Source organism: Balaenoptera ricei, chromosome 4 (genome assembly GCF_028023285.1).
Source record: "Balaenoptera ricei isolate mBalRic1 chromosome 4, mBalRic1.hap2, whole genome shotgun sequence".
Lineage (NCBI taxonomy): Eukaryota > Metazoa > Chordata > Mammalia > Artiodactyla > Balaenopteridae > Balaenoptera > Balaenoptera ricei.
In genome coordinates this window covers 159,738,202-159,750,278 of record NC_082642.1, presented here as the reverse complement: position 1 = coordinate 159,750,278, position 12,077 = coordinate 159,738,202, and the positions used below count along the sequence as shown (strand labels likewise).

The following is a 12,077-nucleotide window of genomic DNA, read 5'->3' as shown; positions in this document are numbered from 1 at the left end:
AATTCAGCTCTGCTAGGTGTAAGAGAATACCTCAACCAAAACAATTCATCAGGGTCGAAAATAATGAATAAATATATACTGGGAAATGCCCAAAAAATAGGGTTCAAAATCTTGATATCAGAGAATAAAATATCAGGCACATGAAATTAATGAGACAAAGCAGGACTATTTATAATTCTAGAAACTAAAATTCTCAAGGAAGATATAAGTTTAATATCTATGTACGAAATAATGCAGCTTTACTTTTCATAAAGCAGAAATTACAGGGATGCCACAGAAACAAATCAAAGCATGCTAATAATAGGAGATGTTAGTACATCTCTTTTAATCCAAGAAAGAACAGTGGTCAAGAACTAAGAGAGACCACAGACGATGCAGCAGCAAGACATATGAAGTGGATCTTTAGGACAGGTAGCCAATCCTGCACTTGATAAGAGAAGACACACTTTCTCTCAATTGCTCATAGAAACATTCATGAACAGTGCCCATAAATTAAGCAACGAAGAAATTTTCAACAAATCCCAAACAGTAATTAAAACACAAACAATATTGCCTAGAAATCAGGAAACAGAAAAGGCCTTTCCCACGCCACTGCCCGCCCCAAACATGAATATTTTCCTCTTAGACGCTCCTCTCCAGGGGAAGTAGAAACCCAAACTGCAGAATTTCTAGAAAACATAATGAAAACTAAAGCAGTGCTTGGAGGAAAATTTATCACATTAAATACTTTAAATCTTTAGAAATGAGAGCATGAAAATAAGAGAGTTAAGCCTCCAATTCAGAAAGTTAGAATTACAAAAGTAACTGAAGGAATTAATAAGGTAAAAGCAAAAAATGAGTTAGAAAAAAAAGCATTATAATAGTTAAATCTTTAAAAACTGGTTTTCAAAAAAATGAATAAAACAGATACATCCCCTAGAGCAATACAAATAAATTAAGAAAAGGGGAATAAAAATACATAAAATAAGAAAAGAGAGAAAAACCATCAAAAAAATAAAGTTTTTAAAAAATCATGGAAATAATTGTACATCTCTATGCAAATAAACTTGAAAACTTGGATGACGTGGATAATTTTCTAAGAGAGAAAAATTTACAAAAACAGTGACCACAGAAAAGATAGAAAGTCTGAACAGACCTAGTTTTATAGAATTAAAAGAGTTGTCTGTCAGAGTTACCTCTAATGAAAGATACCAAACCCAGATGACTCACAGGAGAAATCTACCAATCCTATAAGAACAGATTATCTTGACACAGCTTAACATTGTCCAGAACACAGAGAAGGAAGGAAATTTCCAAATGCCTTTTTATGAAGGAAGTGTGACGCTGAATCCACAATGTGAGAGTGAAAGCAGAAAGAAGGGGACTTGTCTAAATCAACAGTTCTCAAGTGTGATGTGAGGACCCCGGGGTGGGGTGGGGGCAGTCTGAGAGTCATCTGTTTTCCAAGCACATACTTGGTGAAGCAGAATTTTCATCACATAGCTCCACCAAACAACGCAGTAAAACAGACTGAATGCAGAAGCAGATAGTTCAGGGGTCTCCTATTAGGTCAGATGCCTGAGAGATTAATTACATTGTGGAAATATAAAATAATGGCCCTCTCATTACATTTTTTTTTCAGCTTTGGAAAATATAGTTCTTCTTCATTAAAAAATGCTATTTATGTTAACATGTAATGGGTTTATTGCTGCTCTTTTAAATGAATTATTAAATAAAAATTTTTAATGTTCTGTGTTGATTTCTAAACTATTACCTATCAAGAGCAGGGTTTCTCAACTGCGGCCCTATTGACATTTGGGACCAGATACTCTTCTGTCAGGGGACTGTCCTGTGCATTGTAGGATATTCGGCAGCACCCCTAACTTCTACCCACTGGATGCCAGTAGAGACACCCCACCACACCAGTTGTGTCAACCAAAAGCATCTCCTGGTGTTGCCAAATGTCCCCTTGGGTGGGGGAAGGATCACCCCCAGCTGAGAACCACAGTAGCTATAACTCACAAAAACAAAAGCTTTTTAGGGTCCTCAATAATTTTTTAAGAGTGTAAAGAGACCAAAAGTTTGAGACCCACTGCTCTTTACTTATGAATATAAATACAAAAATTCCTTTAAAATTAGCAAACAGAATCTAACAGCACATTAAAAAGATAATGCATCATGACCAAGTGGGGTCTGCTTCATGAATGCAAGGATGGTTTGATAGTAGGAAATCTATTAATAAAATCCATTATATTTCTGTAAAAAGAATTGTGGGCAGGTAATTTAACAAAATCTAACCTCACTCCCTGATGAGAACACTCAATAAAGTAGGAGCAATTTAAAATTATTACATACACTCATTATATGCTTCCCCCTAAGATGATACACTCCCCATATACTTCTCCGTGAGGTAATAACATCTAAGACTCCAAATCAGCATTTACTTAATGGAGAAACACGAGAGGCATCCAGCAAACATCAGGAAAAAGACAAGACGTCTGTTACGTAACAGGCCAATCAGATGCGTGAACACAGACTGGACATTCTCAATAAACATACCTTAGCAAACTGATTCCAGTCACATAGTTAGGAAAAAAAAAAAATCATGACCAAATTTGGTTTATGATAGGACACAGGAATGGTCTACCATAGAAAGTCAATTAGTCTAGTGATTGTCAACAGAGACGAAAGAAGAAAAACAACACGATTATTTCACGAGATTCAGGAAAAGCAGCTGATGACGCTCGGCACCACCCATAACTGTTTAAGGACGTCCGGCGTCAAGGCCCCGACTCCGCAGAAAGCTCACTGCAGCCACGGTGGCACGACAAGGACAGAAATAAGAGAAACCAGGTTAAAAAGAAGGAAACCAGCTTTCGTCACTTGTAGGTGATATGACTGTCTACACAGGAAATCCAGGAAGTTCTTGAGGCAGGTTACTGGCGATAACAGGAGGGCAGCGAGGGTTCCGGCAGGTGGGCAGCCGGGCAGGGCCTCCCTCCTCCCGGGTCTGCTCCAGCCAGCAGCTCCCCTGAGAGAAGCTCACGTCGCTGGGGGGACCAGGAAGACAGCACAGCAGCCCTAAACCCGAGAAGGGGCCACACGTGCGCGACCCGACAGGCACTCGTGGGCCAGGCCTCTCTCCAGCATCTGCGCTGGGCCGTGCAAGCTGGACTGTCCCTCGCCTGCCTCGGTCCTGGGGTTTCTATGTTTCCATGGACACGCTTCCTAATTTCAATTCACACACAAGCCAGTGTGAAACAACGTCAGGCAAGGCCTGCGCGAGACGGCTGCAGGAACTCCCGGTTCCAGAAGGCGCTTCCCCGGACGCCCATCCCCGCTCGTCCTGTTCCGGCCCCGTGGAGCAGAGCCGGCCAGCTGGCGGCAAGCGTCCTGGCTCGAGAGGATTCTTCCACTTTCAGTTCTGTTCACCGAGAGATAAGGAGCCGCCAGCAGACGGCGTCTGTGGGACACGGTGGCCTTGTGGCCAAGCAGAGCCAGACGGAGGCCCCGGCCCGTTTCTCCTTCTGCTGTGCTTGCACTTTAGATACGTGAAGGACCCGGCTTTGCTACCGAACACTGGTGACCAGGCGATAAAGTGCATGTAACCATGTGTGCACACAACCCTTTACATGTGTCCCAACGACAGGAACGCAGCCTGGAATGTTCCAGAAAACAGACACTCCTCGGTGGAAAGGGAATCTGGCCCAGGCCACTGTCCATATAGAGCCTACCCATGCCCACCCCACCAACTTACAAACGGCACCAGCCAGAGACTCCACACGGGCAGGGGGCAAAGTCCACCTTCCAGCAGGTCAGGCATCTGGGCCGGGCAGGGCCGCTCAGACACTGCAGAGCCTCGAGGCCCATCGTCACCCTCCCGGAGGACTGTCCCCCCTGCACTCACCCAACCCCCACAGCCCCTCAATACAAGAATGAGTGTGCCAGTTATGACACTTTCTGAGACACACAAACACATCTCAAGTCTTGAAAGCACACTCTGGCTCTGAGAAACAGATAACCGGGTAACTGTGCTCTGAAACTGTCACCCAGACTTCTTATAAAGCGTGTGCGCCCGTGTGTACGTATGTGTATATATAGCCATGCTCTTTAGAACATGCATAAAAGAGGAAGCTAAGTCTTTTTAAACGAGGTAGATCTATGTGTAGTAAAAGACCCCCAAGCAAGTTAAGATTAAGTTGCACAGATAGATATCATGACACATAAACACATTTTTAGAAACTCTGTGCCCGTGTGTTCTTACGTGTATTTTGACAAGCTCTGAAAGGATAAACCACAAACCATTTATAGCGGTTCCCTCCAGGAAAAAGGGTGGGATTTGGGATGGAGTAAAGAATGGAATTTTGATTACTTATTAGATTTGGTTCTGCGTTTAATTTTTATAAGCACGTATCACTTCTTTAATTAAAATTTAAATATTAACAAAAAATCACCTCCTGGCTTATAAAGCTCCAACCTTCTGTCTCTCCAGCGGTTTCGAAGTCTAAACAATTACGCTGAACACTGTTAAGACTGCTTTTTAAGGGAAAAAGCTTACCCTGCAGGATACCGGGCTCCTCCAGACACAACTTGGCCCGTCAAAGTCTGAGCCCTTTGCTCAGCCCCTCGTGTCACCTTTAGAGCAAAGAGAACCCGTCCTCAAACACGGCCATGCAGGGGGCTGCACACAGGGGCCTCCCACCTCGCCCGTCCTCGCAGCCCCTCCCCCTGCCCCCATCCCCCCACCCCTGGACTGAGTTCTGAGTCTGCAGTCCACGTGGGCCACAGCGGGGGAGGGAAAGGCACTGTTTCAGCATCAGTACCTAAGAAAGACTAAGGAAAACCTTCCAGTCATCTTAAAACTTGTAAGAAAAGTTAATGGAACACTCGTGGGAGCTAAAATTGCAATAAGCTACGTAGGAGAGATGTTTTGTTTGTTCTACCATTCATCAGTGAGGGGGGCCACAGAGCCAGCCACTAAACATGCTGCCTTGGGGCCACGTTGGAGGCGGGCGTTCTCAGGTCCCAGAGCCCAAGGGTCCGCGCAGCCAAGGTCCTAGCACTCTCCCAGCTTCTCCCCCAGCCTCTCCCTCCCGGGCAGCAACCGCACATCCTGCAGGGCTGGCGCAGGACCTGACGACCAGCACAAGTGTCCACCAGGGTGCCAGGGGCCGGCGGGGACAGGACCACATACACCTGCCCTCAGGGCACCGCAGGGCTCTGAGCCCCAGGGGGCCACTCATGAGCACAGGCAAAGGACTCATCCTGAGCCTGCGTCCTCATCAGAAAAACACAAGTAACATTCGCTCCACACGATGGGAAGAGAACTGAACAGTGAGGGATTTTTAAGTGCTCAGCTCAGAGCCGACATGCATAATAGCAATGATAAGTGTGATGGATGAGGGACTTCCCTGGTGGCGCAGTGGTTAAGAATCCACCTGCCAGTGCCGGAGACACAGGTTCGAGCCCTGGTCCAGGAAGATCCCACAACTAAGCCCGTGCACCACAACTACTGAGCCTGCGCTCTAGAGCCCACGAGCCACAACTACTGAGCCTGCGCGCCACAACTACTGAAGCCCATGCGCCTAGAGCCTGTGCTCCCAACAAGAGAAGCCACCGCAATGAGAAGCCCGCGCACCGCAACGAAGAATAGCCCCCGCTCGCCGCTATCAGAGAAAGCCCGCGTGCAGCAATGAAGACCCAACGCAGCCAAAAGTTAAATAAATAAAAATAAAAATAAATAAATTTTAAAAAATAAAATAAATGTAAAAAAAAAAAAAGAGTGATGGATGAGCCCCGCTGCCCCCCACCCTGCTCCACTCACCTCATCCTTCCACTCATCAAGCCACATTGTGGTTTGTAACTTCCATTTCTCTGATGACTAATTAAGTTGCACATCTTTTCAGATGTTTATTAAACATTTGGACATCTTTTGAGAGGTGCCAGTTCAAGTCACAAACGAATGATTTGCCTTAAATTTCAATACTGATGATTACTAGCTTGGGTCGGGGTGGGGGGTGGTTGTATCTCTCCTGCCTCTAAAAAATGGTAAGTCGTAAATGCATAACTGAAAAGTCATTTCTTTTTGTAAATGTTGAGTTAATCTTGCTGGATGCTTGGTTATAAATCTGACTGTCCCGGAGCTGAAAAGCACATCTCCAACTTACCACTCTTCTCCCCGTCCCTTTTCCCAGCCCTCAATTGCTACAGAACTTTGAGGTCCCGTCCCCAGAAAAGAGGGAGAGCAAACTGATTTCCATCTCCAACCTCCCCCAATCCCATCTTTCTGGGAGAGGTCTGGTTGATGACCAGGGCCCCCGGTCACTCTCCTCCAGAAACAAACCAGTGTTGAGGACACATGCCTGCCACGTACGATGCAACATGCTTCACACATCAAAAGGCTCTTGGTGCCACCCACAGCCCCCGCGGCCATCGCAGGCCACATCTTGGGCAGTGGCAATTAGGAGGGAGAGAATCCTTTTAGCCCCAAGTATAGTTCACCCATTGCCAGATGATAATCAAAAGGAAGGGAATACATGGAGAGCTCAACTTTAGGATACAATGTAGTTTGATTTTCTTTTGCACAGAACAGAAGCTTGCAACAATTTAACAGCTAAAACCACAAGCTGTGTACTCAATCAATAATGAGCAAAAAAAGCAAATAAACTTTTGTTGATTCAGAATGTTGGAGGTGAGGTGCTCAGAGAACGCAGTAGCTGAGAGCTGCCATGTACCTCATATTTATATTTCCAGTTATCCAGTGAGCACTCATAATAAAATACTTAATTATAAAGCCACGCTAAACAAAGTAATTTTAACTGCAGTGCTCCACTCATATATTTAAGCAACATTATTTTCAATAAGTCATGACTATAAATATAAAAAGTATGCGACTGACACCGGCTTGCATTCATGCTATTCACATCCCCAGCGCTTGTTCTTAACCAGCTAGGCTAGTCGCTATCAGCACACAGTGTAACTATTACACATGAGGGGAAACTGCCTGCCCACCGGGAGCTGGGATCCCGCAGTGAAACTTGTAAACTTCCAAACATAATGGCTGCACTCGCTCTCTGCAGAAAGCACTTTAAGTGACAGATGTCTCCTGGGTCCAAAGAAGTAATGGCAGGGGGAGAAGGCCTTCTGGTCAAGGCTGGATTAATACAAAAGGAACCTGTCACTCAGTCACCTAACGCAGCAGATCCCTGAGAACACGTCTGCACGCAGAAGGTGAGGTCAGCGTGGAGCCTGAAAGGCAGGTCCTGGACGGCCCGAAGCCAGGACACGGGAGCACAGGAGAGGGCCGGGTCACTGGCGGTCACTCTGCGGCCAGGTTCTGTCCTCAGCCCCGGAGGAACCAAGGCCACCTGACCAGTGTTCTCGGCCACAGCTGCCGATCACCACTGGGCTTCCCAGAGGATCTACCTACAGGAGCAGAACATCCTGACGGCAAACATGCTCCCCGACCTCTGGGTCACACTCCAGCCCTGGACGACTCAGCTGGACAGCTACGTCCATCTCCAAAAGACCCACGGACTTGCAGGTCTGCTAACAAAAGCGGGGTCCAGCTCTGCTGGGGGGACGCCCATTCTTCACTTCCCGAGATGCCCTCCACCCAGCAGCAGTTTTAGCTTGGCCCCTTCACTCATCCCTCCAGGAACAAACAGAAGGGGAACCGCGTTACCTGGACTTTTTCATCTGTATTCAGATTATAATAAATATCCTTTGGCTGTAAGAAAACTTTAAAGTGTATACCCCTTTAAGAAAATCCAACAATGTGTTAAGGCCCGGCTGTGCCCTGCTCGGTCCCTTCAATGTCACTGAAGCTGGATCAGCGAGCCTGTCTCTCAAGGCGATAGACTTCTGTGTCTGCCGACAGAGCCAGGTCCAGACCACTGGGGCAGAACCCACTCCAGGGCTGCCCCAGGGAACAGGAATAAACACACATGTGCACACACACACACACACGCACGCACACACACGCATGCACAGACACACACACACGCACGCACACACGCACGCGGCTCAAGCATCAGGTGCCTCCCTCTCCTGACTCACCGCGGCCCAGGGTGAGCAGGGTCAGCAGGGTCCGCAATCGTCCTCAGAGGTTTCCAACTTGAAGGCCTGAGAGTTAAAGACAAACACAAATGTACTTAGGCAGGACTGGAAAAACACTCAGTGAATAAACTACGTGCAGTTACTTTAAAATCAAAAAGACTGCACATCAGGCAAGCAGACAGTTATGAATGAACTTGATTCAGGTCCCGATGACCTGAACGGTCCACTAACTTAAGCAAACACCAGGGACACAGCCTATCAGGCCTTTCCAAGTGCTGTTACTTCCCCCCGCCTGATAAGGAGGCCCAACAGATGGCCCATAAATGAACAAACAGGAGAGACGCAGGGACCACACCCCAGGACGGACCGCGAAGCAATTCCAACCTCCCCTGCAGGCTCGCAGGAACAGCTGAAGGTAGGCCACCTCCTGATGGATGGACAAGGAGAACAGCCTCCAGGCCTCCCGGCCCCTCTGGGCGCTGAGGCTCCCGTTCCCAGGACGGCAACCGTGCCGACCTCGCCTGCACTCTCCTCCCTCCCAAACCCACTAACCCTGCAGGAGGGGCTCCCGCCAGGCCAGCCCAGCCTGCCACTGATAAAGCCAAACCCAGGCCTACCGGCTAATTTTAGTCCTTGTTTTTGTTTGTTTGTTTTGAGTTGTGGTAAAATACACATAAAAATCACCATTTAAACCATTTTCCAGTGTACAGTTCAGTGGGGTTAAGTCCATTCACACTGTTGTGCGGCCATCACCACTGTCCATCCACAGAACTTTCCATCTTCCCAAACTGAAACTCTGTGCCCATGAAACACTCCCTCCCATCCCCTCCCCAGGCCCTGGCCCCCACAGTCCTGCTGTCTGTCCTTATGAACTTGATGACCCTAAGGACCTCATATAAATGGAATCACACAGTATTTGTCCTTTTGTGTCTGGCTTATTTCACTGAACATAATGTCCTCAAGGTTCATTCAGGTCGTAGCATGTGTCATAATTTTGCTTTTAAGGCTGAATAATATTACATTGTATGCAAATACAACATTTTTTTCTTCTATAAACCTAATAGCTTTAGCTTTTGTATTTAGGTCTGGGCGACCAGACCATCTTGAGTTAATTTTTTAATATGGGATGAAGTCGGGCGAAGGTTCACCGTTTTTGCATATAGCTGTCCAATAGTCCTGGCACCAGCTGTGGAAAATACTATCACTTCCCCATTGAATTACGTTGAAACTTTTGTTGGAAATCAATTTATTATAAATGTGTGGGTTAGTTTCTGGAATCTACTCCGTTCCAATGATCTGCATGTATACCTTTTTGCTGTTCCACAATGTCTAGATTACCACAGAAGTAGAGGAAGTCTTAAAGCCAGGCACTCTTTTCTTTGCCTCTTCAAATTTATTGGAGCTCTCCTAGGTCCTTAGATTTCCAATGTAAATTTTAGAATAAGCTTGTAAATTTCTACAAAAAGCCTTGCCAGGATTTGATTGTGATTGCACTGAATCTATATAACAGTTTTGGTAGAATTGACATTTTAGTAACATTGGGTCCTGTGGTCCATTAACATAGTATAGCTCCCCATTTATTTAGGTCTGCTTTAATTTCTCTTGGCACTATTTTGTTATATTTATCCCTAAGAATTTCATATTTTTGATGCTACTGTAAATGGTGTTTTGTTACAGCTTTTAACTATTCGGTGCTAGTATGTAGAAATAAAATTAATTTTGTTATAATGACCTTGTGTCCTGTAAATTCACTGAACTCACCTACTGGTTCTAGTAACTTTGTGGATTTCTTAGGATTTTCCACATAGGCCATCATGCCATCTGTGAATAAAGATACTTTTACTTCTTTTTTCCCCTTCTGTATGTCTTTTCTTTCTTTTTCTTGCCTTATTCTTCTAGTATAATGTTGAATGAGAGTGGTGAATAAGAGCAGATGTCCTTGCCTTGCTCCCAATATAGAAGGAAAGCTTCAGTCTTTCACCATTATGTAGGATGTTAGCTGTAGGTTTTTCATAGATGCCCTTTATTAGACTGAGGCCATCTACTTCTAGTTTGCTGAGAGATTTTTTTTTTTTACCACAAATGAGTATTAAATTTTTTTTTTTTTTTTTGCACCACTGAGATAGTCATACGGTCTTCTTTTTTGTCTGTTAATAAAGTGAATTATAATGACTGATTTTGAATGTTAAACCAACTTTGCATTCCTGGGATAAATCCCACTTGGTTATGGTGCAGTAGACTTTTTACATATTGCTGGGTTTGATTTGCTAAAATTTTCTAATTCAGGCAGGATTTTGTTCACGATGGATATTGGTCCATAGCCTGTGTGGTTTTGGTACCAGGGTGATGCTGGCCTCATAAAATGAGCTAAGAAGTGTTCCCTCCTCCTCTAATTACTGGAGGACTTTGTGTAGAATTGGTACTATTCCTTAAATGTTTGATAGAATTCATCAACGATGTCATCTGGGCCAAGAGTTTTCTTTGTTAGAAGGTTTTTATATACAAATTGAATTTTTTGATAGATTCAGGGTTATTTGGGTTATCTATTTTGACTTGAATACGTTTTAGTGATTTCTTTTGCTCCAGGAATGTGTCCCTTTCATCTGTGTTGTCACATCTCCTGGCATGGAGCATTGCAGAATATTCCCTTAGGATCTCTAGTGACTCTTCCCCTCTCAGTTCTGATTTTGGTAGTTTTTCTTCTCTCTTTTTTTTCTGATCAGTCTAATTAGGAGTTTACCAATCTTAATGATTCTTTCAAAGAACCAACTTTCGGTTTCATTGATATTTTTCTACCGTTTGTTTTCTGTCTCATTGATTTTTGCTCTTTGTTATTTCTTTCCTTTGTTTACTTTTTTTTAAGGTTGAAGCTTAAATCATTGATTTGAGAACTGTTTTATGTTCTAATACGATCATTTAATGCTATAGATGCCTAAGCACTATTTTACCTGCATTCCACAAATTCTGATACCTTATGTTTTAACTTTCACTCAGTTCATAATGTTATCAAACTTCCCTTGTGACTTTTTCTTTGACCATGGGCTATTTAAAAGTGTCTTTATTGAGTTTTCAAATATTTGAGGATTTTTCCAGATATCTTTCAATCACTGACTTCTAGTTTAATTCTCTGTTGATCACAGAAAATACTTCCTATGGTTTCAGTCCTTTTTCAATTACTGAGATTTTTTTCATGGGCCAGAAGTTGGTCTACCTTGGTGAAAGCTCCATGTGTACTTGCAAAGAATATGTGTCCTGCTGTTGTTGGATGGGTGTTCTATCAACACCAGTCAAGTCAAACTGATTGATGGTGTTGTTCAAGTCTTCTCTATCTTTACTGATTTTCTGTCTATTTGTTCTGTCAGTTATTGAAAGAGACGTGTTGAAATCTCCAACTGTAATTGTGGATTTGTCTAATTCTCCTTTCAGTTCTATCAGTTTTTGCAGTATGTATTTTGAAGCTCTTGTTAAGTGCACATATATTCAATATATTATGTTCTCTTGATGAACTGACCCCTTTTATCACTATGAGGAGACATTCTCTTCCCTGGCAATATTTCTTGTCCTGAAATATAACTTGTCTGATATTAATATATCCACTTGGGCTATCGGCTATCTTGTGATTCATGTTGGCATGGTATCTATCTTTCTAACCCTTTACTTTTAACCTATCTCTGTCTTCATATTTAATGTGGAAAGCACTTTTACCTAATCTTTTCTATCTGCTCTGACACTCTGACAAAATGCCTTTTATTTGGAGTTTTCAGGCCGTCCATATTTGATGTGATTATTGATATGGTTGGGATTAAATCTATTATCGTTCTATCTGTCCTATCTGGATTTGTTTGTTTCATTTTCTCCTTTTTTCTGTCTTCTTCTGGATTAGGGATTTTTTTAAGAATCCATTTTATTTCCATTATTAGTTTATTAGCTATACCTCTTTGTTGTTTTTTTAACGGTTGCCCTAGAATTTACAATGTATATCTTTAGTATAACACTGTCTACTTTCCAATAATATTATAATACCTCACATGTATTTTAAG

At 43.7% G+C, this 12,077-nt stretch overlaps 1 protein-coding gene across 3 annotated transcripts in view; it reads right to left on the bottom strand.

Annotated features, from left to right (window-relative positions):
• AGPAT3 (1-acylglycerol-3-phosphate O-acyltransferase 3) overlaps positions 1-12,077 on the bottom strand; it is a 93,249-nt gene that overhangs the window by 58,686 nt on the left and 22,486 nt on the right. For 2 of the 3 annotated variants that reach the window (XM_059921682.1, XM_059921683.1), the window contains one exon: positions 8,038-8,103. The exons of the other annotated variant lie outside the window; for it this stretch is intronic. The gene's annotated coding sequence lies outside the window, so the exon portion shown is untranslated. The remainder of the gene's footprint in view (positions 1-8,037; positions 8,104-12,077) is intronic. 3 annotated transcript variants of the gene reach the window in all.